This window comes from Mirounga leonina, unplaced genomic scaffold (assembly GCF_011800145.1).
Source record: "Mirounga leonina isolate KUSES-001 unplaced genomic scaffold, KU_Mleo_1.0 Mir_92, whole genome shotgun sequence".
In the NCBI taxonomy this organism is placed as follows: Eukaryota; Metazoa; Chordata; class Mammalia; order Carnivora; family Phocidae; genus Mirounga; species Mirounga leonina.
Window position 1 is genome coordinate 13,917,186 of NW_023270852.1, and position 25,006 is coordinate 13,942,191.

The following is a 25,006-nucleotide window of genomic DNA, read 5'->3' on the forward strand; positions in this document are numbered from 1 at the left end:
ACGAACCAGCTATATGTCCCTTAAACAAATTACCTAGTTTGGGCAGCAAGTTCCTCAAAAAAATGAACTCTGTCAATTTAACAGCATCAACATGAAATGTAACACAGTGGCACTAGAAGTCAGCCAGCTTTTAATAAATCCCACAGCCAATAGTTCACTACTACTAGAGTTAGTCTAAAGAAAGAAAACCAACATTTATTGAGCTTCCACTATGTTTCAGGCATATACTAGGCACTATCACATACATTAACACTACTATTCCTAGTAAATGGGTATCATATCCCTATTTTGCAGATGAGCAAAATGAGGCTTATCCAAGGGCTAAGGGTTAGCCAGTGCGGGTTAAGAGATTTATCCAAGATCACCCAATAAGTGGCAGTGGCAAGATTTAAAAACCCAGTCCCCGGGGCGCCTGGGTGGTTCAGTCAGTTGGGCGTCTGCCTTCGGCTCGGGTCGTGGTCCCGGAGTCCTGGGATCGAGCCCTGCATCAGACTCCCTGCTCAGTGGGGAGTCTGCTTCTCCCTCTCCCTCTGCCCCCCGCTCTGCCTACTTGTGCTCTCTGTCAAATAAATAAATAAAATCTTAAAAAAAAAAAAAACAGTCCCCAGGGTGCCTGGGTGACTCAGTTGGTTAAGCCATCCAACTCTTGATTTCTGCTCAGGTCATGATCTCAGCATTGTGAGATCAAGCCTCAAGTAGGGCTCCAAGCCCAGCTTAAGAGTCTCTCTCTCCCTACATCCCTTCCCTGCCCCCTCTCTAAAAAAATTAAAAATAAAAATCCAGTCCCCAAACTCCAAATCTGAGGCTATTTCCAGAGATTATACCATGCTTTGGTACCTTTCAAACATTCTTAAATAGTGTATGTTTGGAAGGCCTTTAACTTTGGTAAGATAATCAAAATACTCCAGGTACCTTACTACTGTAATACAAGGTTAGATGACAGGAAGAACAATCAGATATATATATATATATATCTGAATCTGACAGTAGGTACTAATTCATGTATGTTACTGAGCCAATTGCTATAATATCTAAGAGTTTAACAAAAACTTCAATGTTACCTCAGAATGTCTTATACTATAATTAAAAACCCAGCATGAGTTTTGAATCTGGTAAACTGCCTGCCACTTATTAGCTGAGATACCTTAATTTGGTTACTTCTCCAAATTTAAGTTTCTGCTTATGTGAAACAGAAACAATACCACCTCTCAGGGTTCTAATTAAGATTTAGAGATAATGTATTTAAAACACCTAGGGGCAATGTCTAGCACATAGTAACTATTATCATCCTTTGCCCTCTGTGGATATATTTCCAGCAAAAACATGTAGATGAAAATTAAAAACTCAAACATATGATTTTCCAAAAATAATGGGATGTTTGGTAGCGTGGAAAATAAATATTAAGATAATTTAAATTTTTAATTTTCATCCAGATACTTTGGCATTGAATACACAAAACCTTTAAAAAAAAAAATCCCAGATGACAATCAAAACCAAACTCAGCTATTTTTCTCTGAATCCCTAAGCAGAATTTCTTCCCTGTTCAGAAGATCCTGTAGTTACCTAGTAACCACCTGCCAGGCCCAAACTAAAGAAAATTGGCTCTGCATTGGGCTAATTACTCAACCAGCCTGAACAATCTAAAACGAAGTCTAGAATAAAGGGAATTGTCAGCCAGAATGTTAGTGAAATTATCCACAACAGGAGATTTGAGAATCCAAATACCACCGGGCAGTTATTTCCATGAGAATAAAATCACAATTTATGAGCCCTGCAAATTATACCATTATTAAAACAAACATCCCATTGAGGCTACAGCTATCAGATAATGGCTTTATTGTCCCCATTGTTTCATCCATTGCAGCAAAGAGGTGCAAACTGAATGAGCAGCAATTTCTAGGAAATTACAATGCAGACCTCCATCTTAAAGTCCCCTTTGTTTTGGGCTGTAAACGCTCTGAAGGGGAAAAGGGGAACAGAGAATCAACTCTTCTCTATCGCCCCCAAACTCAAAGATCCTGACAACTTTACAAGCAGAACTCACCAGTTTTCCCCGTGTTTTCCTATTTGTTCCCCCTCCCCCGTAGGTCATTCCTGGGCTCACTCAGGAGGAAGAATCTGAACCAAGCAAATCCACTTTATTCACTGAGAAACCTTTAGACAATTCTCCAACCCAAATAAACACAAATAGAAAAGACAAGAAAATGGCCCCTGGTTTCCGTGACTCCCACAATACAAAGTATCTCCAGCTACAGCAATGAGAATTAATGAGAAAGTACAAAAGCATGGCATTGGCTCCTCCCATTATTAGAAAAAAAAAATCCCTTTACAATAATGGCTAGCATCATAAACTTCCAACTTCATTCCCAGACTTAAATGAGAAACCTGAAACGTTAGCTAACAGCTATCCTGGGCCAAACTGCATCAAGGAATGAGGAAAGCAAAAGTAATTCTTTCAGTAATAGCTCACTTGAACTCCACAAATCTACTAATTTTGGAAATGGAAGGACCGAAACTAGCATCACAGGGCATCTGCTATATGCCAACCACTGCACATCCATTATTTATAGTCCTCACAACAACCCTCTGAGGCAGACTAGATATCCCTTATTGACAGGTGAGAATTTTAGGCTCAGAGAAATTAAATAACTTGCCCAAGGTCACACAGCTACTAACATAAGATTTGAATTTAAGTTCCTCTGACTTTAAATTCTAAGTACTTTTAACCTTTGGTTTTTGCTTTTTTGTGCTATTGGTAAAACCTAGTAAAATATACTTTTTGGATTTTATTTATTTGACAGAGAGAATGAAAGAGAGAGAGAGAAAGCATGAGAGGGGGGAGGGTCAGAGGGAGAAGCAGACTCCCTGCCGAGCAGGGAGCCCAATGCGGGACTCGATCCCCAGGACTCCAGGATCATGACCTGAGCAGAAGACAGTCGCTTAACCAACTGAGCCACCCAGGCACCCTAAAATATACTTTTTGAAAAAAAAAAAAATCTGTAAGACATCCCGTTTAAATGCTACCTGAGCCTTTTACAAAGTTCTAACAATGCAAGGCCGTCAAGGGATGATGCATATGAACTAAGACTTCATCATACAATTCATTTTCAAAATTCTCCTTTAATCCTCTCAACAAATTTGTGGGTATGATCCTTCCCAACTTTATATGTGAAAAAACTTTATGTGTGAGGCTCAGAAAGATTTTATGATTCGCCCAAGGCAGCATGGAAACTAAAACTCAGAACTGTGACTACAAGCTCATTGCTCATGCAGCTTTATCACAATGCCAGACTTAAACATAGGCATCAAGAATTCAGAATCTTCTGTGGAGTTCTTTGCTTATTTATGAAGAACATCTGTTCATAATTAATAGCATGGAACACTGGGCAGGGAGGAGGGAAGGACGGGGTACCAAAAGCCCTTTAGGGCCTCAAGCTGCCCAAATCTAAATGTTCCTATTAAAAGCTCATTCAGTGGGAGGGGACAAGGTTTAAGGTGATAGAAAAGCATTTTGGAGCTGTGAACTCCTAAAGGTACTCTGGACCACTAACTGAAAGCTGGGCTGGTAATACTGACTTCCAGTGACTGAAGGCTGCTATGTGTCAGACACCATGCCAGGCTCTTTCTACATACTATTCCTATCTTCTTCATGGTCTTTTGAACAGGTGATAGAATTCCTATTTTACAGATGAGTAAACTAGGCTGAGAGATGGTATATGACTTCTCCAAAGATGCCCAATTAGTACAGTGGCAGATAGGAAACTGAATCCTGATTGGACTGACTTCTAGACCATCTTTAAACTATAGTAATAGAAAGCAGATCAATGGTTGCTTGGATGGGGGATCAGGGAGAGCAGGAGGAAGGGGTTACATAGGGATACCAGAAACTTTTGGGAAGAGATGGATATATTCATATCTGAATTGTGACAGTTTCACAGGTATATACATACATCAAAACTTAGCAAACCATATTAAATTTGTCATTCACTGTCAATTTTACCTCAATAAAGCTGTTTAGGAGGGGGAAAAATATACTGTTCTTTTTAGTAACTACCGAACACTTTTTACTAACCAGAATATCTGCCCTTAAATTGTGTCTGGTCACAGGGAAGCCAGGCCAAGGAATTCTTTCCCTAACCAATTTAGTTACTATTAGTAAAACATCACTGAAAGAAAGTTTTAAGTACCTAAGAGTAACAGATTTTTTCCAAACACTCTACAGCACCTCATAATATATTTCCATATAAATGTAATATTAATTACAAAACATAGCCTGATAAAAGGATAAAGAGTGAAGGCTTTGGCATTACCCAACCTGGACTAAATCCCATCTTTGGTTCTTACAAGTGAATCTAGTCAAGTTCCTAAATCTCTATCCAGTTCCTCACTTAGAAAATGAAACTAATAATAACAATTTATCATTTGTTGAAATTGTTAACTAAATGCCAAACACCAAACTAAACACTTTACCTAATTATCTCATTTAATCCTAACAACTATATACTGTAAATACCACTATATTCCCTCAAAGATGGATAAAATGAGTATAGAAAGATTAAGTAACTTGGAAGGTCACAAAGCCACTAAGTGCCAGAGCTGGTAAACTCACCTTGGCAAAATTATTCAGAGTAATAAATTTGAAGAAGTAAAATACTATTAGTATTAGTATAATATAAATGACAGAAAGCTCCCTCTATTCTTTAAAGCAAGGTTCTCTGCAAAAGTCTATTGTATTAAAAGGAAAAAAAATTTTAAATATTCTACAAATTAAGCTTAACTAAGGCTAGTGGTGTCCACTTTACCCAATTTATCCCTTAATTCTCAGTCTGCAAAGTAACTACTATTTTTCTCTGCTTTACTGATGAGGAAAATGCAATTCTGAAATGTTAAACAACTCCAAAGCTTACACAGACGTAAGTCTTCTGACAAGAAATGGAGCTCTTTCCACTTTGGCTTATTGCCATCCAAGCCACTCAGAACCACATTGAATATTTTTTCAGAGACCACACCTTAGGCAACTTAAGCAGTATCTTCCATAATATCACAGAACCGAAGTTTCGTGGACGCTAGACTTAAAACTCTTTGCCCTAATTCATAATGCCAAAAGTGTTAGTACTTCAAAAATGACATCTACACACTAATATACCCAGTCTTTTTCTCACTTATTTCTGGACTGGGTAAGAAAACTGATGCTCCAATCTGTCAAAATACTATTATCACTGAATAAAAAACAAAAACCAAGATATAATATTTGTATAGAATATTTATGAAGTTCTTTCTCATGTATTAAATCCTTGCAACTTTCAAAGGTACAGACATGATTATTCTCACTTTACAGGGGAAAAAAACCTGAAATTCAGAGTGCTTAAACAACTTGCCCCACGTCAGAGAGCTAGTAAGTGGCTGAGCTGGAGTTCAAATCTAGGTTCTCTGACTCTATATCCAGAATCTTCCATACACCAGACCCACTCTTCTTTCAGAAATAAGCTCAGGTGTCTACTCCTCCAAGAACTCTTCCCTGAAAAAGGTACTAACACCTCCCTTTCTGCTAGTTATTTTTACAGCATCTATAAAATGTAATGTATTTGTTTATACCTGTTCCCTTGTACTAGGGAGCCCCTTGGAGACAGAGACCACATCCTACTCATCTCTGTGTATCATCAAAACCTACCTAGCACATGGGGCGCCTGGATGGCTCAGTTGGTAAGTGTCTGACTCTTAATCTCAGCTCAGGTCTTGATCTCAGGGTCGTGAGCTCAACCCCTACGTTGGGCTCCACACTGGGTGTGGAGCCTAAATTTGAAAAAAGGGGCGGCGCCTCTCTGGCTGTGTCTCTCTCTGTCAAATAAATAAATAAAATCTTTAAAAAAAAATAAAATAATTGTGACCACCCTACAGGATAATTGTGAGTTTAAATAAGATAACATATATAAAGGACTAGCACAATGTAGACACACAGTGAACGTTCATTCTCCCCTCAGAACTGCTTGTGATTCTCCCCTGCTTGTCATCTCTCTCCCTCTCAAATATATAAAATCTCAAAAAAAAAAAAAAAGCATGCTGGCAGAAAGGTAAAATAATGTTCAGCACTACAACTTGTCTAACCTACCTCCTCCATTCTCCTGCCCAATCACAGTGAAAAACCCAAGTCATTATGCAACAACATTACTTGGCAGTGGCTTCATCTGCATCTTTTTCTTCTTCTATTGCAAATTCTCCAGGTTAAGGGTAGGAAGACTAAATACACCTAGAGAACCACTTTTATGCAGAGTTATGCACAGTTCTCTAAAGACCATTTCATACCTTTCCTTCACCACAAGGTGGTGAATAAGTACCAAGCCCAGTGATTTTCTAACATCCTGACAAACCTGTGAAACTGCTCAACTCTAAAGTATTTTGGTTCTACTAAGCCAAGGAAAAACCAACTGCATTCATGCTGACTTTCAAATAGTATTGTTAGTAAAGGTTTAATAAAACCACCTTCTCCCTCAGTAAGAAATAAGTAAAGCCTGGAAACAATCATACTAATAAACAAAAGTATACCATCTTGTATTGAATGAAGACAGTGACACCAAACTGTAATAGTATCTTTACATTCTTCATAACCATGCCAAAAAGAGAACTAGTTTCAATTTCACTAAAGAATGTTCTTGATGAAGCCACAAAAATTATTAATTTTATTAATCTCAATCATTAACTACACAACTTTTTAATATTCTGTGATGAAATGGAAAGTACACATAAAGCACTTTTCCTGCATACCAAAGTACAAGAACTGTCTCAAAGAAAAGCATTAAAGCGCTTGTGCAATTAAGTTTCAAGCTGAACTAGTGGCTTTTTTCATGAAACACCATTTTTACTTGAAAGAACAACTGGCAGACAAACTATGATTATTCAGACTTCCATGTTCAGCAGACATTTTTTCAAAAACGAACAATGTGAGTCTCACTGCATGGAAAACAAATGTTACTATTTCTTGCCAATGCTAAAATTTGAGCTTTCAAGCAAAAATTAGAAAAGACTTGTCTGATAAGATTGGTGGAAATATTAACTAATGTGATTTTTTTGACATTACATATTAGAATGCATCAACATTTAGAAGATCTGCATAACTCAGTAAACCAATATTTTCCAAATGACCAATGCATGATGCTACAAAATCATGCACAGATAGAAGATCCATTCAAAGTACAAAACAGACTGATGGATTTTAATGTAACACAATATGAAAAGCTCACTGATACAGTTTCGGATTCTATAACATAATGGACCTTTAAGAAACTAACAGTTGTCGGGTGCCTGGGTGGCTCAGTTGGTTAAGCCACTGCCTTCGGCTCAGGTCACGATCCTGGAGTCCTGGGATCGAGTCCCGCATCGGGCTCCCTGCTCGGCAGGGAGCCTGCTTCTCCCTCTGACCCTCCCCGCTCTCATGTGCTCTCTCTCTCTCTCAAATAAATAAATAAAATCTTTAAAAAAAAAAAAAAGAAAGAAACTAACAGTTGTCAAGTTTTGGTGTAGTACCAAAAAAGAATATCCACAATTATCTAAACAGGCAATTAAAACAGTCCTTCCTTTCTCCCTCTCCCACTCCCCCTGCTTGTGTTCCCTCTCTCGCTGTGTCTCCCTCCGTCAAATAAATAAATAAAATCTTAAAAAAAAAAAACAGTCCTTTTCTAACCACATATCTATGTGGGACTAGATTTTTTTTACATACTACATACAAAACAACCAATTGCAAAACATTGAATGTAGAAGCAGATATGTATCCAGTCAGGTGTCAACTATACTCCAATTAAAAATATTAATTAATAAATATACATATACACATATATACATATATATGTGTATATGTATATCCAGACAGTAAAAAGATTTGGAAAAATGTAAAATATTATTCTTCTAATAGCTCTGACTTGGGATAATATAGTTACTTTCATAAAAATATGCTAATATTTAATAGGTTTGGTATTTTTAAATAAGTTAATACTTTTTAAATTTCAGTTTTAATTTTTTTTTTTTTAGTAATCTCTACACTCAATGTGGGGCTCGAACCCACAACCCCAAGATGAAGAGTAGCATGCTCTTCCGACTGAGCCAGCCAGGTGCCCCTAGTTTTAATCTTTAATACAGCAAATATTGATAGATATAACCCACAAATGAAAGCTCTTTGTAGTCTTCAATAATTAGCAAGAGTGAAGATACCAAAATGTTTGAGAACTACTGCTAATATAGCAATGAGCAAGAACAATCTATTGCTACACACAAGAACATAAATAAATCACAGTTGAGTGCAAAAAGCCAGTCATACCTATGAAAGTTCATATAGGCAAAAATAATCTATGGTATCAGAAGTCAGAATATTGGTTACCTTGGGGGCGCCTGGGTGGCTCAGTTGTTAAGCAACTGCCTTCGGCTCAGGTCATGATCCCAGGGTTCTGGGATCGAGCCCCGCATCAGGCTCCCTGCTTAGCAGGAAGCCTGCTTCTCCCTCCCCCACTCCCCCTGCTTGTGTTCCTGCTCTCTCTAGCTCTCAGTCAAATAAATAAATAAAATCTTAAAAAAAAAAAAAATATTGGTTACCTTGGAGGAAGGGGTAATGTCCCCTTTCTTGATCTGAGTGCTGGTTATACTTTTTGTGCACTTTTTTCTACATAGGTTACATACATCTCAATACAAGTTATTTTTTAATTCCAGTATAATTAACATGCAGTGTTATATTAGTTCCAGGTGTACAATATAGTGATTCAACAATTCTATACACTTAGTGCTCATCATAATAAATATACTCTTAATCCCCTTCACCTGTTTCACCCCCAATACAACTTTTTAATTTATATGTTCTATATAAACACACAGACATACACAACCCACCTTAGGCTCATCTATAGAACTTGTGTTAGCACTGGTTGGGGTGGAACTGGGGCATGACTTTTCTTTTTTTTTTTTTTAAACAGCTCCCCCGGTGATTCTAATGTGTAGCCAAGTACTTACTACTCATCTAAGTAGGCTGAAAAATACTGACCTCAGAGTTTAAAACCAGGGAGGACTTTGAAGCAAAGCAGATCAGGTTTTAATTTTTTTATTTTTTTTAAAGATTTTATTTATTTATTTGACAGAAAGAGACACAGGGAGAGAGGGAACACAAGCAGGGGGAGTGGGGGAGGGAGAACCAGGCTTCCCGAGGAGCAGGGAGCCTGATGCGAGGATGCTGGGATCATGACTGAGCCACCCAGGCGCCCCACATCAGGTTTTTATTTTTATTTTATTTTTTTTTTTTTTTAAAGATTTTATTTATTTGACAGAGCACAAGCAGAGGGAGAGAGAGGGAGAAGCAGGCTCCCTGCTGAGCAAGGAGCCCGATGTGGGACTCGATCCCAGGACCCTGGCATCATGACCTGGGCCGAAGGCAGCCGCTTAACCGACCGAGCCACTCAGGCGTCCCATTCAGATCAGGTTTTTAATACAAGCTTCTCTTCTCTTCTAGCTATGTAACCAAATGCAAGCTACTTTATCCCTACAAGCCTCAGTTGCTTCAGTTTCCTCTTCTGTAAAATAGCCACAATACCCTATACAGGGTAAATGTGACTATTAAATTGTATAAGGGAGAGAAAATACCCAGCACATTACCTACTACAAATACTCAAGTTTTAGGTCCCTTTTGTCTTTGCATCTTCATCCCCTACTCGTCCTAAGGCCAAAGTACCCTCAAGTCTTGATTTCTTCCTCCTTAGAGAAAATACTGCAACATGACACACCTATGCACAATAGGTCAAGTAAAACACTAAAATCATGTTTGCAGAAGTATAACTATATTTACAGATAGAGATTTTTGCTATAAATTCAAAATAAAAGAAGGAGAAGGACACATTTGAAAACTATGATATGTGGGGCACCTGGGTGGTTCAGTCAGTTGAGTGTCCAGGGATCAGGGTGGTGAGACCGAGCCCAGTGTCGGGCTCCTCACTCAGCACAGAGTCCACTGAAGATCTTTCTCTCCCTCTGCCCCTCCCCTGGCCCCTCTCCCAACTCACGCAGTGCGTACTCTCTCTAAAATAAATAAACAAAATCTTTAAAAAAAGAAACTACGATATGTGAAAAAATGATAAAACAAAGGCTAGAAAATATGAGCATCAGCAGAAACTGTCAAGCTTGAAGGACATGATCAGAAGGCAAATCAAGATCATAATCTTGAGTCAGCCAGGGACTGAAATTTACTGTAGAAAAATGTATCAGCCGCAGTTCCTTCAAAATGTCTGTATCTGAGAGCGCCTGGGTGGCTCAGTCATTAAGCGTCTGCCTTCAGCTCAGGTCATGATCCCAGGGTCCTGGGATCGAGTCCCACATCGGGCTCCCTGCTCAGCAGGAAGCCTGCTTCTCCCTCTCCCACTCCCCCTGCTTGTGTTCCCTCTCTCGCTGTCACTCTCTCTGTTGAAAAATAAAATCTTAAAAAAAAAAAAAAGTCCGTATCTGGGGTGCCTGGGTGGCTCAGTCTGTTGAGCGTCTGACTCTTGATTTCAGCTCATGTCATGATATCAGGGTCATGGGATTCAGCTCCTGGCTCAGCATGGAGTCTGCTGGAGATTCTCTCTCTCTCTCTCCCTCTCCCCCCAGCCATGCTCTTGGCTTGCACTCTCTCTCAAATAAATAAATAGGGGTGCATGGGTGGCTCAGTCGGTTAAGCATCTGCCTCCAGCTCTGGTCATGATCCCTGGGTCCTGGGATCAAGCTCAGTGTCGGGCTCCCCGCTCAGCGGGGAGAATACTTCTCCCTCTCCCCCTCCCCCCCACCACTTGTGCTTTCTCTCGCTCACATTTTCTCTCTCTCTCAGGTAAATAAATAAAATCTTTTTAAAAATAAAATAAATATTTAAAAAGAAAATATCCATATCTAAGGAAAAACACAATCTATATCATCATAAAAACAGGCATATTCTGAAAGGACCCAGGTATCTGCTCAAATAGAGGGAGGAGGTGGGAGTTGTATTGGAGCGTTAGAAACCAAAGTGTTCTTACATCTTCATACAGAGATCAATGGCCCATTTAATAAAATGTTAAACTTTTAGATAAACAGGGTAGTAGTTTGACAAAAAAAGTTTCTGTATAATTGTTCTCTACACTAAAGATATGCATAACTGCCCAAGTCACTAAATTTTATAATAAATAAAACAAGAACTATTACCTTGCTTTAATCTCTTTGATCTTCAATATTCTACAACTTAAAGTTTGATTTCTGATAGCCTGTGAGTTAAGAATGAAACATAAGAGGAGAAAAGAAGAGGAGCACGAAGAAGATGGGGAGGGAAAGGAGGAAAAGGAAAAGAAGAAATAAAGACTACATGTGACCCACAAAGCCTAAAATATTTTTTAATGAAAGCACTTACCAACCCCTAAATATACCCTCTTGCTGTCTTCTACTTCTGAACCTTGTACTATACACCATCATCATCACTAAACCCTTTATCAATCCAATTAAATTCTAAATTCCATTCTGAACAAATTAAAAAAACCACATCTGAAAAACACGTATCACCTCACTCCTTATTAGAATATCATACTACTGGCTTCTCATCTACCTTACTAGGTTCAGTACAAAAACTAATCACTCACTACTTGTGATGCACCCTCCAGGAGCTAAAACTATAAAGATGACTAGGATACAGTCCCTGCCACCAAGATACTTAGAGTTAACTGAAGGAGCAAACAAAAACAGTTAATATACCTAACAGAGTATTATGACAGAAGCATGTACCCCAGGAACAAAATGGGGGCATTATGGCAACCTTAAGGGTTCTGAAAGATTTCTTAGGAGAGATGCACCCAATCCAGAGGGATGAATAAAAGGAAAAATGGCATGAACAAAGGTGTGAAATTGCAAGGTATCTGTAGGAACTACATGCTACTCAGTATTATCAGTCATAGGAAGAGTACAGGTAGGAGAAGTACACAGGGACAGGTCACAAAAGGCCTAATATGTCATGCTAAGGAGCTAGCATAGAAGGCCTAATAGTCATCCTAAGGAGCTTAGACTTTAGAGCCAATAAAGGGATTTAAGCAAGAGAATGATGTGGACATATACATCTATTGGGTATATGTTCTGGCTGCTGAGTGAAAGACAGGTTTCCTAGATGCGTGATACAGAAACCAGTTAGGAGACTACTGTACTTGTCCTGGTGAGATCAGGGTCTGAACTAAGGTGGTAATAGTAGGAAAGGGAAGATGAATTCCAGAAATACTTAGGAAGATTTATTTTTGGCTATGAGAGATAAGGAAGAAAAGACCAAGGGCACAAGAATATGCAATGGGAAAAAGACAGTCTCTTCAACAAATGGTATTGGGAAAACTGGACAGCTACATACAAAAGAATGAAACTGGACCACTTTCTTACACCCTACACAAAAATTAACTCAAAATGGATTAAAGACTTAAATGTGAGACCTGAAACCATAAAAATCCTAGAAGGCAGCACAGGTAGTAATTTATCTGACATTGGCCATGGTGAGATTTTTCTAGAAATGTCTCCTGAGGCAAGGGAAATAAAAGCAAAAATAAACTATTGGGACTAAATCAAAATAAAAAGCTTCCACACAGCAAAGGAAACAACAAAACTAAAAGACAACCTATTGTATGGGAAATGAAAATTGCAAATGACATATCCAATAAACGGTTAGTATTCAAAATATAAAGAACTTACACAACTCAACACCAAAAAAAAATAATAATCCAATTTAAAAACAGACATTTCTCCAAAGAAGACATATAGATGGCCAACAGATACATGAAAAGATGCTCAACATCACTAATCATCAGGGAAATGCAAATCAAAACCACAATGAAATATCACCTCACACCCGTCACACAAGAAACAACAAGTGTTGGCAAGGATGTGGAGAAAAAGGAACACTTGTGCACTGTTGGTGGGAATGCAAACTGGTGTAGCCACTGTGGAAAACAGTATGGAGGTTCCTCAAAGAGATAAAAATAGAATTACTCTATGATCCAGTAATTCCACTACTGAGTATTTACCCAAAGAATACAAAAACGCTAATTCAAAAGGATACATGTAGCCCTATGTTTATAGCAGCATTAGTTACAATAGCCAAATTATGGAAGCAGCCCACGTGTCCATCAACAGAAGAATGGATAAAGAAGATGCGGTATATATACACAATGGAATATTACTCAGCCGTAAAAAAGAATGAAATCTTGCCATTTGCAATGACATGGATGGATCTAGAAGATACAATGCTAAGTGAAATAAGTCAGAGAAAGGCAAATACCATATGATTCCACTCATATGTGGAATTCAAGAAACAAAATAAAGGGAAAAAAAGAGATAAACCAAAAAATAGACTCTTAACTATAGAGAACAAGCCAATGATTAACAGAGAGGAGATCGGAGGGGGAAAGGGTGAAATAGGTGAAGGGGGTTAAGAGTACACTTATCATGATGAGCACTGAGTAACGTACAGAATTGCTGAATCACTGTATTGTACACCTGAAACTAATATAACACTGTATGTTTACTATAATTAAAAAAAATAAGTAATGGCACAGATTCATTAGCCAGTATGACTGGATGGAGTGCATTTAAGTTACAAAACTCAGGAAGAGATGATTTTAACTTTTTGTGTGAAGGGGTACAGAATGGAAGAGGTTAGAAATAGGGAAAATGAGTTCTGTTTTGGACCTATTGAATCTGAGGAAAATCTAAATGGATATATGTAGATGGCCAGAAGCCAATGAGATTTACAAGTCTGGAGCTCAGAAGAGAGCTCCAAGCTGGAGATATTTCATCAGCATATAGGTAGCAGTTAAAGCCAATAGAATGGGCAAGACTACTTAAGGAAAGAATCTTAAAAAGTCCAGTGAGCCAAGGAGCCAACCCTAAGGAATATCAACATTCACTAAGAAAGCAAAAACAATAAAGATCTCTTCTTAAATACCAGCTAGTCTCAATAGCTTCAAAAATCTCTTCCTGCTAAACAACAAACTGGGAAGAACAAAAACCACAAAACGTGTTCATTAGTACAGCTTATCTAATGGACAAAGTAAAGATTAAGAAATTCAGTAGGAGAGGGCTTTCCATGTAGGAGGAATAGCATACAAAAAGAACAGGAGCATGACAGTACAGTATGTTTGGGGATTTGCTTATTTGGTACAGTAGGTATAAATGCTAGAAAGGCCTCAACAAGGGGTACAAACTAAGGCCTACAAGAACACTGGGAGGGAACTATCAAGGAAGACCGTGGTTTGACTTCATGAACTGTTCTTAAGCTCTCCTTCCGCAACACATCCAAATCTCCTTCAAGTCTCAGCTCAAGCATTAACTCTTCCAAGCATCTCTCTCATCCCTGCTCCCCCAGGCATATCAGGCCACACCAACCACCATCTTCCCCATGCCCCTTGTTCATGCCCCCATTGTAGCCCTTACCCTACTACACTATGCTACGGCAATGTGTGGCATGTCTACTTCCCTGATAAATTGACTATAAACTCCTTAAGAGCTGGGAAATTTAATTTTTGTTTCCCATACTTCCAGCACTCCTTCACTGCCATCTAATAATCACTCAATATGTATTTGTTGGACAGATGTCTTAAACATATCTGAGGCAGACAAGACTACTAGCTCTTTGGCCTTGCAATGCACTGCAGCTGTGGATTTATGTTCTTGTTTTGCTTTACTTGTGATAATATTAAAATAAATGTATACTCCAAATGTAAAATGAATGTGAGGAGATACAGCCCAGGAAAACACTGAATAACAAAAGAACAGCCTATAGGAAAAATTTAAATAATTCATAAGTAAAATAAAAATAATAGTCATAGCTACCATATTAAGCACCAATTATATATGTGCCAGTCAGGGTTCCAGGTTCTCTGTCCTTCTTATCTCATTTAACCCATACAACAAATCAACAATGGAGTATTATCTCCCTTTTACATATGCACAGATAATTTATTTCACTTTACTATTGTCTTGGTAATAAGTTACAGGTAGAAAACTGAGTTTTGTCAGGATAATGAAGAGCAAACATTGTATACTACATTCTCCACTTCAATACAGCCTCAATTATTTCATTTTGGGCTAGCCAGCACAGTTACAGTGGAACCAAGTCCCATAAATTCACTTGGAGAAAGTCCTCTAGCACCTTCTCTGTCCCACTATATCCAACAGTCTTCAAGTTTCAAGGGAGAAACTGTGAACTGTCCATATACTCACTCCCTCCAAGAACCCTTCAGAAAAGCAATAAACCAAATATAACAAGCTTTTTACCTCTGCGTGGGGATTTCAATTTTGTAAACTAAGAGGAAAAACATTTATATAATCCTTTACAGCTTAAAACATATTTTCACTTTTATTATCCCATTTGAAACCCATTTTACAGATAAGTAAACTGAAGCTCCAACAGATTATTAATGAATTTGGATTTCACATCTCTTAGACAAAAAATTCGTGTTTAGATTACTGCATTTTGGCATGTGTAAGTGAGAACTTCCTACTCATGGCACTCTCTGTACATCAGATGACAGACCCTCCTGGACAATCAGGAAAGGATCAGTGTACTAGGCAGCATTTCTGCAAAAAGAAAGATGCACAAAAATTCTGACCACAAGAGTTAAGTGACTTACTAAAATATGAAATGAAGTGCTAAGGTGATATAACAAAGAATTAGTATCTAGTAAATAAAGAACTGCCAATGAGGTTAAAGCTCTAAGAAAGTGCTATTTCAAAGCTCACAAAGGCTGCTATTTACCCCCTCCCATTCCTGTTTCCAAGCATGATTGATCCACATCTGGATAATCTGATCAGCCATAAATGCAAACTGGCTTCCTCCTGCTATCTAGACTACCTGTGTGTGTATGTATGTGTACACATACATCTAATATATATATATATTTTTTATTTACACATACATATAAATAAGAAGTATTGCCAGATAATGGGATTATAGACAATAATTTTGGTTCCTTTTACTTTCTGTAATTTCCAATTTCTACCATGTGCATATGTTATCTTAATGGTGGAAGAAATAAAGCTTTTTTTTTTTTTTAAAGATTTTATTTATTTATTTGACAGAGAGAGACACAGCGAGAGGGAACACAAGCAGGGGGAGTGGGAGAGGGAGAAGCAGGCTTCCCATGGAGCAGGGAGCCCGATGCGGGGCTCAATCCCAGGATCCTGGGATCATGACCTGAGCCGAAGGCAGACACTTAATGACTGAGCCACTCAGGCACCCCAGAAATAAAGCTCTTTTAAAGTTAAAACATAATAGATAAAAATTGGGGCACCTAGGTGGCTCAGTCAGTTAAGCGTCTGCCTTCGGCTCAGGTCGTGATCCCGAGGTCCTGGGATCAAGTCCCACATTGGGCTCCCTGCTGGACAGGGAGCCTGCTTCTCTCTCTCCCTCTGCCATTCCTCCCCGCTCATGTGCGCTCTCTCTCTCTCAAATAAGTAAATAAAACCCTTTAAAAAAATAATAGATAAAATAAAGCAAGTCACAGAAGAATACTTACAGTATCGATTCTATTTATAAAAAGTTGCAGAGATAAAAATATATATATTGTTTAGGATATGCACTTGTTTGGTAAAACTATAAAGACAAGAAAGGGAATGATTCACACAAAATTCAGGAAAGTGGTTACTTATGAGGAAGAGAGGAGAGACATTCAATCAGGCAGGGAATCACAGAGGCTTTAAAGGTACTACAAATTTCCTTTTTAAGCCAAGTAGGAAAAACATCGATCTTCAATTTGTTGCACTCCTTAAAGATGTATGTTATATGCACTTTTATACATATGGTTTAATTCACAATTTAAAAAGATACAAACAGGGTTGAGAAATCAGAATTTGGGAGCTGTAACCCAGACTCTTCCACTTACTGTGTAACCTTAAGCAAGTCATTTAAACCCTCAGAGCAGTTTTTCTTATTTTCTAGATGAGGAAGCTAACAGCTAAGACATATGTTTAGTACTTTACTAATTAAAGTTCCTCGACTACAAATATGTAAACATGCAAATATGCAGATAAACTGTGAGATGATAATACAAAGTAATCCCTCTTTAATAAATTATAGAACACAATACCAAAAACCCAATGATAGGACATACAAGGCTATTCCCATTCTAGTATCTTCCTATCTCATAATAATGGCAACAATATTTTTTAATGTGTACTACGTAACCAACCCACAGTGTTAAATACTTTCCATGGATTATTTTGTTAAATCCTCAAAACAACCCTACGAAATTACTCTCTTATGCCCACTTTACAGATAAGACCATTGTGCCCAAGGTCACACAGCTAGCAGTGAATGGTGGACCCACTTCAGAATCCACACCTTTTTTTTTTTTTTTTAAAGATTTTATTTATTTATTTGACAGAGAGAGACACAGTGAGAGAGGGAACACAAGCAGGGGGAGTGGGAGAGGGAGAAGCAGGCTTCCTGCGGAGCAGGGAGCCCGATGCGGGGCTAGATCCCAGGATCCTGGGATCATGACCTGAGCCGAAGGCCGACGCTTAACGACTGAGCCACCCAGGTGCCCCCAGAATCCACACCTTTAATCACAGTAGTTATGCCTCACTTCTCACTATACTTAAATCATCTCTCTCCCGACAATGAAAACTCCTTGACAACTGTTTTTTGTTTTTTCATTCCCCCTGATATTTAGCAGGTAATAAGTAAATAAATATTGAATAGTTCATATATGCACAGTGTTTTCAGGTCATAAAGTTATTTTAGGACATGAACTGATTTGTTTCCCTTGACAGCCTTGCGAAGTATAAAAGTTTTTGTTTTTACTATTTTAACCATATTTAAGTGTACAATTCAGGAGAAGTAAGTACATACACAATGTTGTGCAACCATTACCACTAAGTATGAAAGATTTTTAATGATGTTACTGAAATCACTCAGCTATCAAGGGTGGAATGAGAAATTTGAAGTCAGGACTCTCCACCTCTAAATTCACAGGCCATTCATTACCAAGGGGCCTGTCTACCAGTACCTCCATCTGCTCTCTCCTCCTTACCAGAACATCAGAAGAATCAAACACTTTATATACATTTCCACTGTACAGGTACCCACAGCTGTGAGGGGAGAAAAAATTCCCCCAAGACATTTCTCCCAGGCGATTACTTTTCATTTTGAGCTTTCAAAAGCCAGAGCTTTAATATAAATATCTCACCTCTAGCTCAAGCCTGCAGATCCACAAAAGCAATGTCTGGACCCCAGAGTAAAGTTATGAGGAGAAATGCTTGCATTAGTTAGATTACGCTCTCACCAAATTACAGGTAAAACTGCTCAAACCTGGTCTTTATTATAATAAAGCTTCCTTATAACAAAACACTTTCAATTCCAAGGATAGGGCCAACCTTCCATCATTCTGCCCATTTTGGAACTACAAAAAAATAAAATAAAATAAGGATCCTAAATATTGGGCATTTTTATGTGCTCAACTGTCAAACCAAAGAAAATGGTTTGTTTACAAGATGAACTCTGAAGCTGGAACAAAAACAGAATCATTTGATCCTGCTGATGCCAATTTTATCCTCTTTACATCCCTCCCCACGTTTTCTCAGTCTGAGCTCTAATCAACAGCCACTTCATGTTTAACATATCATAGTTAATGCAATTAAGTGCAGAAAATTGTTTCCCTAAAGCTGTTTCCCCCAGTCACACCCCTCTCTACCTTCCAGCATCACCATTCTGCCATAAGAATGAACATATCATGAAGCTTTAAATAAAATTGCTGATGAATAGATGGAGACATTGTTGCTGCAGTTAATGCAATATGCCTACATCAACACCAACCCCTAAAAAATAAAATAAAAATGATTCTATATGCTTTATCCACATCTGACAGAATTCTGACCACCTGAATTCCTTTAGAAGAAAATTCAATCTATAGAAATATAGTCAATTATTTTAAATCTTATCAAGTAATGCCAAAAGAGAATCAAATGAAAAACTCCATCAATACCAAACCATTTCACCAATGAATATTTATGACATTTCCATATTTCCTGTCTTCCCTCTGTTTACATAAAGCAGTGTGCCAAGATTCATCTCAGGATTATTAGCCTGCAATACAATGATGGGCCTAATTGCCTTGCAAACCAGGACACCAATAAATGGAGTCTTCAGACAATCAATTTTAAGAGGAGAAAAAAAAAAGGCCTAAGCTCTTTCTACATACATGCACGCTGCCTGACTAGGAAATAAATTCAGCCTCATATTTTTCAGTTTCATTCATGGGTTCTCAAGCAAAGAATGCTCCCTTAAATACCTCAAGCTCATCAAATCTATTTAATTCCAAATTCCAGGACTAATTTTTAAATGCACCAAGGGGAGGGCAGAAAGGAGAAGGCAGAGACATCATATAGAAAGATACCTATCACGTTCCGGTTTTATCTTCCCCACCTTTAGTTCAGGAGTAGGTTTTCTCCCCCAAACTTTCTTTTTATAGTAAATGAATAGAAAACACCCACCCCCTGCTTAATTCTACTTTAACTGAAGCCCCTCTTAACTTTACCCTTCGGGTTGATTTGCTAATGAGACTAATACAAATGAAACAAAAAGACTGAACTAACAGCTTAGGATGTCCTCTAGGAAAAAGAGTCTTTAATGTACCTTCTCTGTCCCCTGCAAAGTCCCCTCTGATTACTGTCCCTCCCCCAACCACAGCCTCCAAAGCTGTCCATTTAAATCCAACCCCTTACCCTCTTGTGTCTCTTGGAGGACATCAGAATCCTTCCTCTCTAGAATCATTCAATGCACCTCTTCCCAGCCCTGCTCCCTGCCCCACTCCATCCTCCCTGCCCCATCCATACCTACAGCTCCAGGTTTCCCACTCCTTAAATAGCCTCTTTGCCACCTTATTATCAGCAACCACCTCTCCAGTCCTACCAGTTCATCTCAGACACTCCTTCTCCAAAACTCCCTCTGCCACCTCAGCCAAGGGACATTTTCTTCAAGATACCATCCCCCAACCTTGTTCACCACCTGCCACTATTCTTTCAGTGAGTCTAGCCCAGCAGCGTCTTCTGAGCCCTCTGCCTCAAGCCTGAACCCAGGGAGCCACGATGCCTTTTGCAGTTGTTTTAAAATCACACTAAATCCCATCCCCTGTGCCCCCCTCCAATTTCAATCTCTGCCTGCCCATTTTGGGCCTAACTTCTAATTTACCCCCTCCTGCCAGCTCACCATCACACTCCTCTCATTGAAAGTCCCACCCCCACCAGTTCCTATTCCAACCTCCAATAGCACTCCCCAGAAAAACCCCAAATTCTACCTCCTCTGCTCTCCTAACCCACGCTATTCCATAAGTCTCCACAAATTCCACCACCCAGAGATGGCAAACGCCCACTTCAAGCTCAGGTCTCAACCCATGCTAAGCCCCTTACTCCCAGCTCCTACCACCTCCATCATCCATCAGTCTGCCTTAGGTCCACCCCAAATTCCACCCTCGTGAATTAACACCCCTCCCCCAGGGTCCTATCCAAACCTGAAATCCCACTGTCTATTTAAATCATCCCCCTACCCTGCACCCCGGCTGGCTCCCAAGCTGTCAACTGCTCCAAGCCAACCCCAAATCCATCACCCTCATTCAGTCCCCTCCCCCATTAAAAGCCATCCCACTCCACTCTCATCATCCATCTCGCCCAGAACCATCCCAAATTCCACCCCGACCTCCCAACCTCACGCTCCGGTCCCATATCGGGTCAATCGCTATTAAAAGTCCCCTTCCCTTATCGCCCCCCCAACCTGCTTGGGTCCCACCCTCACCCCACCCCCAGCCCCGCGCCAGGACAAGTCTCCCCTGCCAACCCGCCGTTCCATCGCGACCTCAACCCCCTTCCCCCAACCCGCGCGGGGTGTCCGCAGCCCCCACTCTCATTCTCCGTAAGTACCACCGGCCCAGGCTCCGGGAGAGCGGACCAGGGAAGGGGGGGGGTCTCCTCACCGGCTGGCCGCTGCAGGCGAAGACGACGGCGGCGGCGGAGGCGGCGATGCCCTTGTCTTCTCTGGAGGCTACAGTGGCGACGCTCTCGCTCCCTCGCCGGTGTCCAGTAAGGTGGCGGATGGCGCGCAGGGAACGGGAGCCTCCTCCTCAGACTAGGCTCTGAATCCTCTGCAGTAGCCGACGAAGAGCCCGACGGGTGGGGGGAGGGGACGCTCGGCTGCGGGCGAGGGAGGAGGAGGCGGAGGGAGGGGGCGGGGGACCGCTAAGAAGGGCGGGGAAGGAGGAGCCAGCGCGGCGCCGCGACACGTCCCACAGCCTCAGCTCGCCGGAACCACAACTCCCGGCATGCCCTGCTCCGGCCCGCAGGCCTGCGCTGCCCGCCGCGCGCCTTATGTCGAGGGGCCGAACCCTCCCCGGTTACGGACAATGGAGTAAAGTCCACCATCCGCCGGCGGCTTTTGTAGACTCAGAGACCATTTGTGAGGAAAGTTAAATGCCCTCTTCTCCGAGTAGCGATGTTTGCGGCGTCTCCAACCTTTTTACACTCACACATACACCCGCCGCGGCCGTCCCCCTCCGCTGGACTACATTTCCCAGCATGCCCCACAGTCTCCCGCCCTCTTTCCGGACCCTTCTCAAACGCGGTACTACAGTTCCCAGGGGGGGGTGTGGTGCCTGCGAAATGCTGGGAGATGCAGTTCTCAGTTCTTCCTCCATGTTAAGAAAAAGAAGTGAAAGAGAGGAAAAAGGGCAGGAATATGCCAACCCACTGAGGATAGGCCTAGATGGGATAGATCACCTGAGTCTGTACTCTCTTCGCCATCCCCGTTGCCACTGTCACACCAGAACTAATGCAGCAGCTTCCTCCTGGTCTCCCTGCAAATCAGAGGACGATTTGGCAACTGAAATCCAAGTGTGAAAAGAAGATCTTGACCCCGCTCCATTACTTTCAAATTTTTACCTTAAAAAGAGAATGAAACATTTTGGGAAAGATGAATGCATGAGGTGGTTATATGGGATTGTTGATTACAGGGGTAATGTAAATGTCCGTCAATAAGGGCTAGTTAAATTATATATACAAACAATACAGTAGTAAGCAGCTATTCAAAATGATGATATAGATCTATTTGTTGACATGAAAAGCTATTCACAATTTATTCTCGAGGGAAACAAATTGATTACAGAACAGCATGTTTAAAATGGCATAATTTATGTGACGTTTGAGACGATATTCTATAAGCATAAAGAGATTTCAGGAGAGAGGTTCCCCAAAATATTAGTAGTGATTATCTTGGAGGAAAGGGTGTCAGATTTCAAGTAATTTTTATTCTCTTATTGCCTGAATTGTTTAAAAAGAGCACATAGTTTTTTAAGTTATAAGACTATTTTCAAAAAATGTAATTTCCAAATCCAACAACCATACTTTGCTGCCTAAAAAGCTTACTACGGCTTCCTTTTGCCCTCAGTGGTGCTCCAGGATGAGGCCTGTCTGGTTTTTCTGTGAGCTCAACAGTTCCACTATTAAAACGAATAATGGTGGTAACTTACAATTCATAAAAGACCATTAAATCAGTAGAAGGAATGTTCTCTATTCTCAAAATTTTCCTCCTTCTGTTCTTTCCACAGCCATTTCCTCCTTTTCTCCTCATTCTTGAAACTCAAGCCAAAGTCCTACCTTCCCTAGAACATATTTTAGGCACATTGATCTTCCTTGTATCTGAATTCTTATAGCACTGGTTTTTAATCTGTGGGCCAGATATCTCTATGGAGGCGGGGAGTGAGGAGGGAGGAACAGAGTTATTGTAAAGGGCCGGCAAAGCTCTACTTAAACAAAACATTGTCTATAGACTGAATAAGTAAGTCTTACACTTAAAAAAATTTTTTTCTTTCTTCTGTATCCAGCTCTCCTAGCATATGGAATATGGCATCAGACGATCTCTGATGTAGCATAAATCCTGTATTCAGTTACAGTACTTTAGATTTTATATGTCATTATTCCTTGATGTTCTGAACACCAGAACATTCAAGCTCCACTAGCCAGCCCACTGGAGAACCTCGGGCGTACCTGAGAAAGGCCAGTTCTCCTATATCAGAGGTTAATGTGGTCCACAGCCCTGCTGCCGCCAATCTCTTCAGCTTCACTCCACCTACTCTAGTTACACTCCTATTCCTTATGACTCACTTTCCCCAGGTATATCAGGCACTGTCATTTTCAAACTACTTATCTCATTTTTCAACCTATTAGCCCAGCCTTAAAATCCCAGTCCCCCCACACCCCTCAAAAAATCCTAGCTCCTCTGCTCCCTTTTCTGAGAATAAGAAAAGTGCTTATGACATGTTGGCTATGTGACAGGCAAGTCCCTTCCCCTCTCTAAATGTTGCATTGGCCATGCCCTCTTCTAACTCTCTTTACTCCCTCTCCTCCTCCTTTTTCCCACTTCTCCTACTGGCAGAAAGTGGGGGCTGGGTGAAGATCAGAATTAGAAGGGATCTGATCTGGCAAGCATTTATAAAGCATTAGCAGAGTTAGGGGCATAGGTATGAGGAAGTTTATCAGACTAGGAATCTGGGAATCAGATCCTAAATCAGACTTTGCTATGAACATGCTGAGTGACCTTTAGTAAATCTCTTAACTTTTCTGAATCTCAGTGTTTACATCTATAAAATGGAAGGAAAGATTCCTGCCCTGTCACCTCAAAAGGTTATTAGGAAAATCCAATAAAGCAATGAGTATGAAAGTCCTTTGAAGACTGTAAGGTGGCATTTATAGTCCAAACCCTTCATCTAATTTGAGGATTCTCTCTCCGAATCCCTGCCAAGTGTTGGCAGGTAAACTGTTTACTCAGAATTATACCATTACTAATGAACTTATTAAAGTATTTCAGGAATCAACTCTATTAAGCCAATTTTATTCCTTGATAAAATTTGTATGTGGTACAGTTAAACAATTTCTAACTTCTCGAGATTTTTTTTCTATATGGATTGTCATCAAGATCTATTTTTCTCTATCAGTTTTACCAGAAAGGTTAGATTTATTGGTAATCTTTTATCTTTATCGATTTTCACTGATTATTGCTTCAGCTATTTTGAAGTTTCTGGTCATTATTTCCACCAATGCCACCTTTTCCTGGAAGAGAGTTGAGCCATTGTCATTTTTATTTTGTGGTGATTATTTCTACCAAGTGGAATTTTCCCAGGGGTCAACTTTGCAATGTTTAATGTTACCAACAAAGATGGGATCATTCAGTTTGCTTTTCCATCCATTATAAATTTTTACCACATGTAGTTTTAGCCATTGTCAGTTTTATTTTGTGTTGATTATTTCTACCACATCTATTTTTTCTTCTCTGCAACCCAACCCGAACAAACTCAGGGACGAAATGACAGTGTCAAAACATTATCCTTTGCCTGTTACTATCTGATTAACTGGGACTGTGAGATGGTTTTGTATCAGCTATGTTAATGAGTTTGTTTGAGCTCTCTTTTTCTCTCAGAGCATCTCTGTAAGAGCATTGACACATATGTGTGAGCTGGACTGTTACTTTAAGAATTGCTTTGGGGGGGGCGCCTGGGTGGCTCAGTTGGTTGGGCGACTGCCTTCGGCTCAGGTCATGATCCTGGAGTCCCTGGATCGAGTCCCTCATCGGGCTCCCTGCTCGGCGGGGAGCCTGCTTCTCCCTCTGACCCTCCCCCCTCTCATGTGCTCTCATTCTCTCTGTCTCAAATAAATAAATAAAATCTTAAAAAAAAAAAAAAAGGATTGCTTTAGGGGCGCCTGGGTGGCTCAGTTGATTAAGCGGCCGAATCTTGATTTCGGCTCAGGTCATGATCTCAGGGTCCTGGGATCAAGCCCCATATTGGGCTCCATGCTCAGCAGGGAATCTGCTTCAGGATTCTCTCTCTTCCTCTGCCCCTCTCCCTGCTTGCTCCCTCTCTCTCTCTAAAATAAATAAATCTTTTTTTTAAAGATGTTATTTATTTATTTATTTCTCAGAGGGAGTGAGAGAGACAGAGCACAGCAGGAGGAGCGGCAAGAGAGGGAG

General features: G+C 40.1%; 1 protein-coding gene across 3 annotated transcripts in view; it reads right to left on the reverse strand.

Annotated features, from left to right (window-relative positions):
* The window catches only part of FAM168A (family with sequence similarity 168 member A), a 185,494-nt gene extending 161,669 nt beyond the window's left edge, over nt 1–23,825 (reverse strand). The window contains exons 1-3 of one of the 3 annotated variants that reach the window (XM_034995215.1): nt 23,029–23,825; nt 21,763–21,839; nt 20,964–21,180 (exon numbers count right to left, since the gene is read on the reverse strand). The gene's annotated coding sequence lies outside the window, so the exon portion shown is untranslated. Of the gene's footprint in view, nt 1–20,963; nt 21,596–21,762; nt 21,840–23,028 lie in introns of those variants that run through there. The other 2 variants (XM_034995216.1, XM_034995217.1) reach the window with 2 other exon arrangements.
* Nucleotides 23,826–25,006: the final 1,181 nt, after the last annotated feature.